General features: G+C 43.2%; 1 protein-coding gene across 1 annotated transcript in view; it reads left to right on the forward strand.

Annotated features, from left to right (window-relative positions):
* Window positions 1-6113: 6113 nt before the first annotated feature.
* Window positions 6114-13659, forward strand: part of LOC115308926 — a gene marked incomplete in the record, with an annotated part of 29101 nt that continues 21555 nt past the window's right edge. The window contains 1 exon segment of the mRNA XM_042291874.1: window positions 6114-6578.

The following is a 13659-nucleotide window of genomic DNA, read 5'->3' on the forward strand; positions in this document are numbered from 1 at the left end:
CGCGAAGCAAGAGCAATAAGCTGGGAAGTCCCAGCTGTGTGGTCTTGTCTAATAGGCAATAGCCAATTTCCTAAAACATTTCAACTAAAGGCGACTTCTAGTTTGTCTTACTTTCTTTTCAGCTCTGACTGGTGGAATTGTTTCTTATATGCCGAAATGAATATCCGTGGAGTCGTGTTTAGTCCGCCGCCAGGTATTACTTTTTTAACCTCCCTGAGCATGCCATGCTTGGAAATCAAACTTGACTTTAACTTACTGGCACAGCACGCAGAGTTCTAAGCCAGGCGTGCGAAGCAATTGCGTACAAAGCACGTTTGTATACCTCATTGCAGCAGCGCTGCGAGGGGTAAGGCTGATTTTAGCAGATCCACGTCGAGGTGTTTTTACCGAGGTAAAACGTTAATTTCGATATATCTTCTTTTTAGGTAAGGAGACTTGATCAGATCTTTGAACAACAGCCGTTGATAAAACTGGACACAGGCAACTTTGAATGTGAAAAGCTCGAGCAGTGGTTTGGAATGATGGCTGACATAAAGACAGCCGGTCGCAGATCTCGTTTGATGTTTTTTTAACAGGAGAGGAGTACAGACGAGATGAGGGATTAATGAATATTATATATACTGAGATAAACAAAAATATGCAGCCTGATTCAGGCGTACCAATTAACCCCCCCCCCTCTTTTTCTTTACAAAAAAAAAGAAAAGAAAAAAGGAACATACGTGGCCAGCGGCGCTGGGACAGTAGGGCAGACATTTTTCCTAATGGGAAAACGCCTTCACAACTGTACCTCCTCCCCCCGCTCCATCTTCAATTTCAGTCGCCCCTTCACGTCCCAAACACTCTCGACACCTCCCTTTACCCCCCCCCCCCCCCCCCCCCCCCCCCGGCCTGCCCTTAGCATATTAAGGCTAACAAACCTTGCAATAAAGTCAATCTTCGAAGCTACCCTCTTGCCGATGTGAGTGCATCTCCCTCTGTTTTAACACTTCTGCAAAAATATAAAAAAAACGGGGGGGGGGGGGGGGGGGGGGGCTATGATTATGCCAACAAAAAGTTAACGCTATTGGCAACATAGAAACAATTAAGGAAGAAATAAAAGTGACTTTTTTTTCATTTTAATAAACGGGTTCAACCATAGATGATTATTTTTTTTACGAAAGTTTAACATTTGGAAAAGTCCATCGTGTGAAATTAAACTACTTTAGAATAATACCAGTCGATGGCACATGTATAGGCCTAGAGGCGTATAATATTTCATAAGCAAATATATGATGAATCCTAAGACACCAGGCTCATAATGTGTCACCATGACGTAAAAGATGCGATGTTCGGCACTTTAATTTCTGACAAAACACATTCCGAAGCAATTTAGTTTAAAGGAAAAAGAAGGCCATGCGTTATACGTTTATAAGAAAAATAACTGTGGATGCATTCGATTTTACCTATTTAAACAGCCGACAGAACTGGGTACAAAAATCAAGTAGCATAAATATAGCATTTCACTTTGCTCCTCTTGAGAATATTTGTGGATAACAACGTATTTTATAAAAAATAAGAAGTGGTTTTGTTCATTGCAGAAATGGGGTTTTAATACATTATCTTTTTAAGCAAATCATAATACCCACTTCGACATGCGTGTTTAATTTCAAATAAAACCACACTATAGTACCAAAAACATATTTGACTTTGGAAATCCTCCTCTTTGACAGTCATTACTAAGATCAATATCCCTAGAACCCGAAAGATACCTGCTGATTATCGAGACATGTCATGTCGCTACTTTGGTCGCTACGAATACGCCGCGTGTTGTCCAACAAGGAGTGAACCATATTGTTTCGACGGAACATTTTTCGGCGATCTTCAACCCTTTGGTGCTCCCGTCATTTTGGTTTAAACCAACAGTAACGAAAGAGGGTTGTTGTGGACTATAGGCGGAATTCACTGGCGGCCATAGCTGAGTTCGCTACTGCTCAGCACGTGTTGACGGCAAGTTTCCACAAAACTTCCAATACACACATTGCGCACCATTAAGATTGTGTTTTTTTGAAAACCATACATGGAGAGCTGATCTCGAGCATGCGCGGTGAGGAGTCACCTCAAAAACGGCGTCCGGTGAATACTACCTGTACTGTCAATGGCATCCAGAGACGGGCCCAGCCAAACTGTTAGTGCTAGTTAGTCCTCACTACCATGAAAATGGCGAAAGCTGTAAAGGGTAAAAGAGAGCGAGGAGAGATAATTGATAGTAGGTAAAAGAGAAATAGAGGAAAGAAAAAAAAAAGGTAAAAGAAACACGGAAGTGACGGTAAGGACTACGGGGCAGGTGAACGAACAGGAGGGAAAGGCTCTATAGAGGGTATTCACTGGACGCCATATTTGGGGGTGATGTTTAGAGCGCATACTTAGAACGAGCTCACATTAATAGGCTGCTAAGACCGGCATTCTTGACAGTGCGGAATGCACGTTGCAAATGAACTGTGAAAGCCCGCCCTCAGCACGCGCTCAGCTGTCGAGCACACAGCTATGGGAGCCAATGAATAACCACTTTTTAGCTAAAGCTAAAGTTTAGCTAAAGAAGCATATTTAGATCCCAAAAGCCCCTTTTATTTATGACTATCTCAGCATAAATAATTTTATACTCTGATACTAGGCTGCAAATGCTCTGAATATATGAATATTCACAGCGTCCAGATGTTCGCGGAACCTTTTGCTCGCCATTGCAGGTGATTTGTGAAGATTATATTCTTTACAATATACAAGAGTTTAGTTTGCATATTTTGTATATTATCCTATAAACAATTTAGACGGCATCAGAGAAGCCAGCTCTATATCCACCAAAACTCCCAGGTAACATGAAAAATGAACAGAGTTTTTACATTGTACGTACCATCCTGTCAATATTGCCGAGTTATGTTGAAATGCCAGGACCATCTTCTCAGAATGATACGGCTTCCAATTTGGTCCCAGACTATGGTAGTTTACCAGCCTGCAATGGTGCATGCATAAATCTCATGTCATGTTTTTACCCGTGAAAACGAAAAGATGAATATTTGTTTTCTTCTAAATGAAAAAGGAACTTCCGGCTTTGCTTGGCTGAATTCGGGTAGTCATTGCGAGCAGCTCATACACGCATAAGTCACTTCGGTGATTTTCATTAATTTAAAATTGCAAGAATTCTTAACCTGCTTCAATATACAAGTATGAAGTAAGTTTTTATTTTTACTGCAACAGCATAGGTAATGTGTTGCGATGAATACTTACAACCCAGCCTTATGGTATCAAAGTCTACACTTATCTGGAGTGGGGTGAAATGTAAGTCAACCAATTTGCCATTCCTCCGCGCTACTGCATATCAGGTCCGGGTTGCCTTGGGGTCCATCCTGGAGAAAAAGGAGAGAAGGCGTCCGTGCAATGCTCCTGATGTGCAGGTCTTTTGGTTCCCAAAAGCTGCGGGCTGCCAGCCACGCCAACTTTGAGTCCATCCTACTGTCCCTCCGTTGAATGTTCGTTCAACTGCTTTAGACATCAACGCTGTGTTTCAGGTGCATCTGAAACAAACCAAAACAGAAACCAAACCAATGTTTAGCCTCTTTGTAAAGGGGCTTTCATTTTTGTGATAGCATACATACAAGTGAAAAGCAGCAGTGCGGCTTAATTTTAGGACAAGCACTTTCATGTGTATTTTTCAGATAGTTTCATGACAGAGTCGATATCAAGTGCCAGGCGAGTATGTAAAATGTTGCTAATAAATATTCTGCGTGTTTCGATACCCCATCTTATAACATGCACCCAAATAGTAACAGGAACACAAGCCTGTTAGTTAGCAAGAGCCCTGCACAGTAGCAGTATGTCACTAGCTGTTTGCCTCCAAATGTTCTGAGACTGCGATAATGTTCCTGTACAGCCATTCATTTGATTGACCCGGTTGTTACACAAAAAAGTAACCCAGACAAATACGGCAATAAAGAATACCACTGTGGGACTCCTGTTATTCGTACAGCATCAAAATGTCACAGACAGCAACACAAATAAACTGTTTCTAATGTATTCCTAAAATATTAAGTCAACCTGCCATCAACACCCTTGAAGACCCCCCCCCCCCCTCCCCCTCCCTCCCCCCCAAGGTAGGTTTGCTACAATAACTGCCGCTGCATGATTGTTATAAAAGGTGGACTTCAAAACCATAGACATGGAGACTTTTTGGCTTGAGTGTACTAGTAAAGGTTCTTTCTTCCCTTGGTTGAATAGATGATGACTGCCCGGCGGTGTCTTGCGGGGCCAATCGTTTGATGAGCCTTGTTCGGTGGGTGATCAGAAGAGTGCGACAGATGCGGGAGGACTTCGTCTAAACTGGTTATTTAGACGTGACGAGCTATTGTACACAGTATATACAAAGCAAAGGGAATCGCCGTCCTCCAAATTAGTCCAAGTCCAAGCCAGAAAGGGGCTTTTCTCTCCCCCGTCACGGACTTTTGAAGACGCTGACCCCCTCGCTCTCGGGAGAGGATCAACCTATAATTTCAAAGCTTTGCTGGAGCCACGTGATATCCACCGTCCAATAGTTGGCAAGGGCGTCGATACACATTCGTTAACTTGCCAACGGACTACAGCCGCCAGCTCCGTAACTTCGCCCGTGCATCCCGTTGCAGACATAGCGGCGCCTCTCCGGAACCCCCAGGTTGAAACCCAAGAATGCGCAAGCCTCCAGATTCAAAATAAAAAACAACTCTTCCCGAGGGGTCACACCGATGGGGGAGACACAGGAAGACGCTTTCCAGGGGGGGCCGCGACGGCAGAAAGGCCCACGCGGTCTCCCGCTAGAAAAATAAAACTACACAAAACGACCGGGGAGGGAGCATCATACACGCCGCCGGACAAGACGACCGTCGCCCGGCCGATCGAGAAACCAGCCGTCTTTCCCAGAACCCTTACAGTACTTACATGAGCATCCGTATAATCAACGTCAGTTTCTGCTCGGTCGGGAATGCATCTGATATAGAAAGGAAGTAATGGGGTTTTATGCCACAGTACAATTGAATCAATGGCCCCAAAGGCTCCACAAAAGGAACCCTCCAGGTTTTTAACCATATACTCTCTGCCTTCCGGACGCCAACATAGAACGTCAAAACCACAGAAGCACAGTAACTTGTGAGATTGAAACAACATATATTATGATAGATAAAGCAATCCTAACAGCCATATTTGCAGCAGAAAGACTCGGTCCATAGCAAAAAGAAACAAAGGTAAGGTCCGTTATACTCAATGCAAAACACCTTGAACAATGTTTACTATTAGGTCTTGGTAAGAAATGCATTCCTTTACTTTGGTTAGTGCTCTAAAGTGGTCTAGATCTTCTAATTATTATTTTATATCTTCATATCAATCACAGTAGCAAAAGCAAGGCCCAGGTATACTTGCTCGACTTGTTTATTCGTTTTTGAATTATGTAACATGCTGAAAGTTGAAAACACGAGGCTGGCGCGTTATCACGACTCCGCGAAAAATTACAAAGTATGTAGAGTTCGCCATACCTACTGCAAGATAACATTTGCCACGCACATCATATCAAGAAACGCCGTGCTTCTACAAACCTTCACTTCGAAATAAAAGTATAAAAATTATATGGCTGGAAGCGAAGACAATGCCTAATAATTGGGTTAGTCGGCAATTCATGACAGCATTCAGCGCAGAAGACAAGGTCAAGAAAGGTACACAAAAACGTCGCCGTGTTTCTGTACATCTTTTGTACTCGTTTTTTTGCGCCAAATTTGTTGTCAAGCGAAGACAACTTAAGAACTGGTGCTGATAATGTTAATAAAATAGTTAAACAACGACGACGCGAAAGCAATATACACATTCGGATGGATGCTTAAGCTTATGACGTAAAAACAAGAAAACTCCGCTCAAGCTTGATGCTCAAGGTGACTAATGAAACAATCATGTTTCCAGATTGTTTAGTTTCAACAGGTCGCGAGAAAAAAAAAAAGCGCCGGCGTGAAAGCAAAAGAAAAAAAAAATATCAGTAGCACTATTGTCACTCTAAGGTAGATTTAGCAGTTATGGCTCGAAAGAGTGTCACAAAATCCGGCTGTGTTACATTATTCATGCCACAAAATCCGTCTGTGCTACGTTATCCATTCTCCCGGGCTGGCCGCGTCCTTTCAAGAAATTCGCGGGGTGTGAGGGCTGGGACCCAGCTTCCACGAAAACGAAGCGATGTTGCCTTTGGGGGAGGATGAAGAGACGAGCGGGCCAGCGTCCTGGAGTTTGGTTTATTTTTGTTTTGTTTTCCACGCCTGCGTGCTGGAATGTGGGGGCCCGTTGAGGGGGAGTTTTTGGGCCAAAGGCGAGCAGTGTGAGCGGGAAACTCGGAAGCAACAGACGGGGAGTCGAAGCGTCGAGTCCGTGGAGCTCAACGGTAGCGGGCCAGGTCCGGACTGGGGAAGACTTCGACGATGAAGTGTGTGTGTGTGTGTGATTGTGTGGCCACTTGAAGCCGCCCAACCCACCGTGGTACCACCGGGACCATTCCTTCCCCCTTCGGACAGCGCCTCGCAAGACCGTCACTCCCGGACACTGTGAGACGAGATTTCCCCTCCACACGCTTTTTTTTTTTTTTTTTGTAATTAAGGTAGCGGTATTTCCGTACCTGGTTTTTATTCTCACGAGTGTCCGATTTATTATTTGATAACATTTAGGCTCCGCAGTTGTTATTTTTTCCATGTTCGGGGAAGTTTCCGCGTAAGAGATGGTTAACGCATTGTACTAAGCTGTAGACTGTTTTTTGACTAATTCGTTGTGTGTTGAGTGTTTTTATTTTCGCCGCCCGTGCACCGGCCGGGTAAAGTGCGTTAGAATCCTGTTGTTTTCGCAGTTTTTATTTTCTTGTAGTATTAAAATTCGTTTTGTTGCAAAGCTGTGGGTCTCCCCTTCATCGGCAAGACTCTACCGAGGCGTTGACCTATCGCCTGGTCGGGAGTCCTTTGTGTTTAAGCAGAGAATATCAGAAAACCTGTTGCAAAGAGAAAGCTGAAGTCGGCCAGCCGGTTATAACACTCGTTACCACCGCATTTAAGCGTTAAGCGAGTCGAATACTGTGAAAGCGGTACCAATAGCCACTTACTGAACTACCGGACAGATATTGTTGTACAAGCCTGCTGCCGAAGTATTCTCACCTGTAATCGCGTCCTCACGTGGAAGCGTCCCCGGTCGCAGTTCTGGCAGTAACCGAAAGCAGCCATCTTTAAAGGGCCCTTAAAAAAAAGAGTTTTTAGAGCGCAGCTTTTAGACGCCCGTTTCTGGCTTGAGCGGCGTCGCCGTCACCGTCGGCGTCACCGTCGGCGTAGCCGCGGCGACGTTTCGGCACCGTGCCGAAACGTCCTCGTGACCCTCCCGAGGGGGTCCTGGGGATCACGTGACCTTAGGAGGGTCACGTGACCCCCGTGAGGTCACGAGGGTCACATGACCTCACGGTTGCGCCGACGGCGACGGCGACGCCGCTTGGAGGGAGTAGTAGCAGACACTATAAGGAGGTGAGGAGGGGGAGGAGGAGTATACATGACCCTCCCCTAAGTACCCTTCCCTCCTCCTCCTCAAGAGCCGCGCTCTAATTCGTCGTTACAGAGAGTTGTAAACGGCTTTTTTAAGTCTAATTAAAACACCCGTGTCCAAAAAAAAATAATAAATTAGAGCGACATTGACGGTGCGAAACGCGATTTAGTTGGCAGTCTCCTCCTTTCCATTTCTTTTCCTCTCCGCATTTCGGGTGCGTGCAGGAGAGGTGGATCTGCTTCGCCTTCAAGACCGAGATGGTCATTCCGGAATGACCCGTGATGTCATGGACTTCGCGCGCAGAATTTCAAATAAATCTCTCCATCGCCATCAATATTGCTGTAAACAATTTTTAATGTATTTTTTGACACGCGTGTCCCCACCATATTGTTTAAAAAAACTTTTTTTTTTTTTTCCTTTTCAGGGCCCTTTATTACGAACGGGGATAGGTTACAACTTGCGCCTGCCCTTTCTAGAAAGATTTGTTGCAGTTTCGTTTCTGGTATCATAAGTTGGGTCTCGTTTGCATTTATCTTGCTTTGCGTTTCATCAAATTTGTTTTTAATATAATTTTTTTTTTTAAGTTTGATAAAACGAAAGATAAGAGAAAGGGGGACTGTGTGCTCTTTTTCTTTCTACTTAAACCGTTTTAAAGCGGTTTTAATTTTGCTAATTTAAATGCTGCCTTTCCGTTATTTAAGTGGCATAACACTGGTAACTAAGCCGACGGCTTGTATTAAGGATTTTCTGTTTTAAGCTTTCGCCTGGGTGGTTTAACAACCATGAGATGTAAGGGATTGCACCAGTCTATAATCAACAATCTAAACGATTTTTGTTTTCCGCGATAAAAATAATTTAAAAGCGTTGACAAGTGACTACAAATCGCGTTGTTCAGTACATAATAAATCATAATAGGGGAGAACCCCCCCCCCTTTTTTTTTTTGGGGGGGGGGGGGGGGGGGGTTGATCTATATGTGGTCTTCGAAATAATAGTGAGGTGTTTCTAAATAATATTTGCATGATATTATCGCTCCGACATTTTCCGGTATAACTACGCCGAAGAACGAATCATAAAGTTAAAAGCCTGAACATGGAAGTCACTCCCTGCGTTTCTGAAGCTGTCCGTGCTTTCAGGAGATTCATGTGGTAGCACCCCAAATCGGCACATCTTTGTGTTATTTTACTGAACTATATTGTTGTTAGTTTAAAATGTTTAATCGTCTATGTTATAATACAGCACACTGTAGAAATGTTACCTGAAAATATTTGCTGCCAATCTTACTGAAATGTCTGCTGTTTTTCAGGTAAATCATTTTGAGTTTAATTAAGGTTGTAATATACAATTCATTTTTCGGAAAATACAATACTTGTGACAAGTTAATATTCCAGTGTCTCGTTTTAGAAGACGCTTTGTTTAAAATTCGTGAATAGGAATATGGATTTTCTCCTATCTAAAAATCAGTGAGCGATTTTTTTTAGCTCAGAAACAAGTAACGTGGCATTTCACCCATGGAAATTTATACACAATCCTATAAGTATGCACCATGACTAAGTGAACCTGCATCACTCGTTCATTTCATTTATTACTAAATCTATATTTATACAGATTATAGATTTATACAAATCTATATTCCGCAGCGGTGACGTCACACCGCTGCGGAAGCGTCGCTGTCCACAGAGCGGATGCGCTGACAATTTATCTTCAGCGAATCTAATTTTTGCGCATGCGCAGTGCCATCACCTGGTGTGGGCAAACTCGGACTTCCTTGTAAAAGGGCACGTGGGCATACTTGGGTAGGAATTCAATCACAGTATTTGAATTATTTTATTTAATTACTTTTCTTGTTAATTTGCAATTTTAATTAATGACTTTCGGCTCGAAGGAAATGGAATTGTGATTTAATTACTTTCTAGCGTCAGTAATTAAGAAATTTCAGGCAGAATTACAATTATTTTGGAAAAACTTTGTGGCGCCGACAGAACCTCTCTGAAAGCCTCAGCGCTCGCACAAGCGGCCTAGCTCTCGGTGAAACACTCGCGCACAGACACGCACTCACACACACACAGAACATAAATAGCCTCGCACTGTTTATCGTTTTGTTGCTTACACTGCGGGCTGTTGAGGGGCTCCTCTTTGGAGCCTACCTCAACGGCGCCGTGTAGCGCCGTCTGCGGTGCAAGTAGGGAACAATAGCGTAAACATGCCAAAATACTGAAAAAAAGAAAAAAATTAAGCTTCAGCTTTTAGCTGAGGTTGTAAATTATAATTGTGTATGAAGTTATTTGGCTTTCTTTTTTGCCAGTATTTTACGCCCCTCTTCCAGTACTGTCGCATATTTGTATTATGTTCAAGTTTATTTCCTGTTGGTTTTATTTCGGATATTATTTGCATAAGCATTTTGGAGACTGACCTCGCACCCGTGAATATTGACGCCAATGATTCAAGAGCCTCGATTCGGTTTTTATGTATTTCTGAGCCATTATAATTTCAACTCAATGTAAACAATTTACAATACCATGTGTGTATGTGAATGCGGTCGTATTAGCGCCATGTGGGTTTTCTTTTTATATTAACACTGGTAAAATATTCATATAAGACTAATTGTCGCATTCTTATTTGCCTGGCTAACAAAAGTCTGTCAACTCAATTATTTTCTTTGGCGACCTGGCGTCTTCCAGCGTATGAACTAATTTATTATTATTTATTAAAAATATAAGAACGTAGTACTTCATTTCCCCAGACCGTTAATTTCTATCATGAATTTCACGACATTCATAAAAGGGAAGTAGAATACGTGACATTTATGCAGCGATCCTTAAGCTTCCTCAAACATTGGGGCAAGGAATGAACAAATAAGCTGCGTTCTATACAACTCGTTTAAAGTTATATGGCGCAAGTCGGGTCACTCTCAGAAATAAGTAATTGTAAAGTACTTGCATTACTTTTAAAAGTGATTTGTAATTGTAATTAATTACGTTTCACGCAATAGTAATTGTAATTGTAGTTAAACTACTTTTGAAGCCAAGTAATTGTAATTAAATTACATTTTGGAAGTAATTTACCCGTGTATGCTCGTGGGCCAATATAGTACATTTAGATGTGGGTCATCCTGGCAAGCTTTTATGCCCGTGAAACAGGGCGTACACGTAACGTTGACATTTTAGGTTTCGAGAACGTTATACTCAGTTCAGTATTACGCCCGACCACAGCCAACGGTGAGATTCACACTGGCGGACTAGACCCGGCTCGAATTCACCTGAACAGTCGGCCACAAGTGCCCGCACGGAGCAACAGTGCGGCGCCACCGAGCCCTTGAGACTTGGTCTCGCTGCCCTCGCCTCGTGGCGTTTCCTGCTGAACGACCGCAGCTTGGAGTCAAAGGTATACAAACATCGGCTCACCGGGACTCCGGAGAGAGAGAACAATGGGGAAGGGGGAGAGCTAAACAATGGGGCCTTCTATTTATGGAGATGTAGGGGAAGAGAGGGGCAGCTGAGTACCGAAGGACGAGAGATGCGGACATGTCGAATGCAGGGAAAGCTCCGAAAGGGATAACGGCAGTCAAGGAACACGGAGAGGATACCTGCTGGGGACACCTGCGAGTCAGCAGCCAACGACGGGAACGGTAATCCTGCAATCGCGAGCAAGCACACCAACGAACATTATGAATATAATATAATGCTGAAAGGAAAGCAGCCTGATCTGTTTGCTCCGAATTCCTAAGCGTAGGGTGAACCCGCAGTATCGGTCATCTCTTACACAACACCACGATCCCGTGAAGCTAATCAAGTAGAACCAAAAGTGCATTATCATGGCACTACGTCTTCATGTTTTTGCTGTCGCCGGCTAGACCAATCAAGCAGAGAAAGGTTCGCTGTGCCTGATTCGTCCAGCCGGTGATTGCAAACGCACAAATATGACGAGCGCCATGACAGCACTCTTATTTATTAGCTTCATCGGATCGTAGTGTAGGCCGCAGTCGGCATTAATGTGAAACTGCTCTCCATTGTTTTCAAGAACCAAACTCCACACACCCTTCCCCCTACCGGCTGTCATCACTGAACCCCTTTCTTGTACCCTCTTAACACCCTTCTTTCACCCTTTCATAATTTAAAGGTGTAAAGAGGGTGTTTTAATTGTGTAGGACACCCTTCTAACACCCTTCATGTTAAAATGAGGGCGTTAGAAGGTGTTTTGAGTACCATTACACCTTCAAGCGTGTAAAAAGTTGTCTGTGCAGATTAAAAGAATTATATATATATATATATATATAGGTGTTTTTTTTTATTCTTACACATTTGTTTAAAAAAAAACGTGAAAGCTACACTACTGCGGTTTGTGCAGGTGGGTTATACGGTCAGGCGGACATTATGTAGGTTGCTAATTTTTGCGATAAGTCGGCTAATTAAATAAAATTTGTTAATTAACTTTTTCATTAGTGGAAATAAACATATGGTTTTAATTAGAAACTTGTAGAGCATCATCGAAAACCACTAAATCAACTATTTGCGTAAGGATATAACGCCGGGGAAGCATTTTACGGCGTTCTGTAAAAACGCTCCATTTGGACACATTTCTAGATTTCGGTTTCTTATCGGAGCGCATCACCGCGCCCGCGGTCCTGCTCCCCAGTGGCTGAGACGCGGAACACACGTGCGCCGCACTTCCCTCCATTCTACGAGGGAGGCGAGGAGGTGGCTTCGCGTCGCGACCACCGGGGAGCAGGATCGCGGGCACGTAGATGCGCTCCGATAAGAAACCGAAATATAGAAATGCGTCCAAATGGAGCGTTTTTACAGAACGCCGTAAAATGCTGCCCCGGAGTTATATCCTGCTAAAAATAGTTGATTTAGGGGTTTTCGGTGATGCTCAGCAATTTTCTAATTGAAACCATTTGATTATTTTAAGTAAATAAAAAGTTAATTAACGAAATTTAATTAATTAGCCGACTTATCGCAAAGATTAGCCAGCCACATAATGTCCGCCTGGCCGTATAACTCACCTGCACAAACTGCCTTATTGTAGCTTTCACGTTTTTTTCAAACAAATGTGTAAGAATAAAAAAAAACACCCTGTATATATATATATATATATAAAACTCACAGGTCTTGGCAGCTTTCTACTACACCACGTACATGCAGCTTAACTGCTTTTCGACACATATGTGTGTCCAGTAACCCTGTTTTCTTTAAAGTTCCAGAAATACTTCCGTACCATATAACGCATAACGGGCGTCAGAGGCAGTAAATGACTAGCGAATCATGCATAAATTTTTCCTTCCTGGTTGAAGAGACGTTCTGCTTCCTGGTGTTACTTGTACTCGACAATTATACTTGTTCCTTTTGGAAGGGCTGTTCCCTCCATATCGTTTTTGTTAAAAGTAGCGCCCCCTTTTCTTTTTCCCCTGTGGTTCTGTGAATTTTTGTAGCTTTGTCCGGCGGCTCTAACTCCAAGTCACACTGGCCACCCCTGATCTAAAGTTTTTTATACAAGAATTAAGTTCGCTCTAAACCGGAATATGCAGCCGCTATCTGGGAACCCGGTATCATCCTTGCATCTTTTGTTGAGTCCATTCATAATCGTTTCGCTCGTTTCATTCTTTCAAACTATCATCGCACAGCCAGCGCCCCGCCCATCTTTATCCTTACCTAACCCCTCCTTTTGTAGCAAATGATCTCGCTTGTCTTTTTCACAGGACTTATCACTCTAATCCCACACTTTGTGAGACATTGTTTATAGAACCATCTTACGCGTCGCCCCCCCCCCCCCCCCCCCCCCCCCATCACGAACAAATCACCGGTTAAAGGTAGGCATCCCCTATTTTAGCAGCTCCTCTTTTCATGCCTCTTCTCTTCCCCAAACCTCAAAAGATTGGAATCGCCTTCTCGCGCCTATAGTCTAATAATTGATTCTGCTGATTTTAAAATTGCGATTACTAATTTGTTTGTTGTTCCTTACATTTTTTTTTTGTTTTTTGGCTTGTTCGTTGATACACTGCGTAATGCCACAGGGCAGACTTCATTTTTAGGTCTGAACGGATGTTCCGCCTCATCATTCGCTGAGCTGATTTTGTAGATTGCACAGATTGACTCTTTCAGTGTTTTGCG

The sequence above is a fragment of the Ixodes scapularis genome, unplaced genomic scaffold (genome assembly GCF_016920785.2).
Source record: "Ixodes scapularis isolate PalLabHiFi unplaced genomic scaffold, ASM1692078v2 PGA_scaffold2__306_contigs__length_199485367, whole genome shotgun sequence".
In the NCBI taxonomy this organism is placed as follows: Eukaryota; Metazoa; Arthropoda; class Arachnida; order Ixodida; family Ixodidae; genus Ixodes; species Ixodes scapularis.